This window comes from Pinus tabuliformis, chromosome 3_2 (genome assembly GCF_031772625.1).
Source record: "Pinus tabuliformis cultivar Carrire ecotype Pingquan chromosome 3_2, CPIR1, whole genome shotgun sequence".
Taxonomy (NCBI): domain Eukaryota; kingdom Viridiplantae; phylum Streptophyta; class Pinopsida; order Pinales; family Pinaceae; genus Pinus; species Pinus tabuliformis.
The window spans coordinates 483,688,047-483,690,004 of NC_142302.1; positions in this window are offsets into that span (position 1 = coordinate 483,688,047).

A 1,958-nucleotide genomic window follows, 5' to 3' on the forward strand; every position below is an offset into this window, starting at 1 on the left:
ATGGCACCATTGTCCCACACACTCTGATCGATCTTGGGGCTGCCATTAATTTGATGATCAAGAAAACCATGCTCAAGCTCAACATCCAAGGGTCATTGAGAAAGACCGCAACAATTCTGCAACTTGCAGACTGTTCCACAGTCACCCCTGAGGGAATTATGGAGGATGTGATGGTCTTCATTGACTCCTGGGAGAACCCTGCAGATTTCCTTGTTCTCCAGCCTAAGGCTAAGCTTACTGGTTACCCTCTCATCCTTGGGAGGCCATGGTTAGCCACAACTGATGCTTACATTAGCTGCAGAGCTAGGAATATGACCATCAAGAATGGGCATATGTCCAAATAGTTAGTCTTATACCTTCCTGCTCAACCCGCCCTAGATCATGATTTACCTTTATGGTTAGAGGAGGAGGAAGAAGATGAGGTTTATTTTGCCCAAATTTATGCTTTGGAAGCAACCATAGGGGAAGGACAGCAAGATGAGGGTGACTTAATTGAACACCTGCTCCAAAGTCCAACTCCTAGTTCATTACCATTAGAAGAGGAAGTGAGGAAAACCCAGAGCAATCATCCATTTGACTTATAATTGGCTAATTCCAACCCACTCCGTGTCAAAACCATATAATGTAGCCTAGAGAGAACTTTGAAAATTAACCCATCTCTTTTTGCTTTAGAAGAGGAAGATCTATGCAACATGTTGAGAGAACACCTAGTAGCCTTCGCTTGGAGTTATAAGGAAATGAAGGGAGGACACCCCTCAGTGTGTACTCACCACATATACATCAAAGAAGGTTGCAAGCCAGTCAGGCAACCACAAAGGAGGATGAATCCAGCTCTTAAAGACATAGTCAAAGAAGAACTGCAAAAACTGCTAGATGCGGGATTCATTTACCCTATCTTAAACAGTGAGTTGGTCTCTCCTTTAGTGTTAGTTCCCAAGAAAAATGGTAAGTGGAGGATTTGTGTTGATTATAGGGAGTTGAACAAAGCCACAAAGAAGGATCATTTTCCCCTACCCTTCATTGACCAAGTGCTAGATGCCCTGGCAAGGAAGAAGTTCTTTTGTTTCCTAGATGGATTCAGTGAGTACAACCAAATCCAAATCTGCCCAGAAGACCAGGATAAGACCACATTCACCTATCCTTGGGGTACTTTTGCCTATAGGGTCCTTCTTTTTTGCCTATGCAATGCTCCTGCCACTTTCAAGAGAGTAGTCTTATGTATTTTTGCGGAATTAGTACATGATGCAGTGGAAATCTATATGGATGACTTTACACCTTATGGTTGTGATTTTCAAGAAGCCCTGACTAACCTAGGCAAAGTATTAAACAAATGAATTGAAATGAATCTGTCTCTCAGTCCAGAAAAATGTGAATTCTTAATGATTGAAGGGACTGTGTTAGGTCATTCAATATCTTAGCAAGGACTGCAGGTGGACCCAAACAAAATAGCAATCATCCAAAAGGTCCTACCTCCACAAAAGCAGAGAGATGTCAGGAGTTTCTTAGGGTTAGCTGGATACTACTGGAGGTTCATAAAGGACTTCAGCAAGTTGGCCTCTCCTTTGTTCGGGTTGTTGGTCAAATATTCTGAGTTTATATGGTCAAAGAGCTGTCAAGAGGCCTTACATATTATAAAGGGTAAGTTAACCACTGCACCAATCCTTGGAGGCCCAAACTGGGCCCTCCCTTTTCATATTCATGTTGATGCCTCACACAAAGCCATAGGAGCAACCTTAGGTCAGGAAGAGGAGAAATTGTCCTATGCCATCTATTTTATCATTAAGAACCTGTTAAAGGTTGAGCTGAATTATATTGTGACCGAAAAGGAACTCCTGGCTGTTGTGCATGCATTAAACAAATTTAGGCATTACATTACATGATATCAAGCATTTGTGCATACTAATCATGCTGTAATCAAATATTTAATGAACAAACCAGATGTGAATGCTAGAATTATA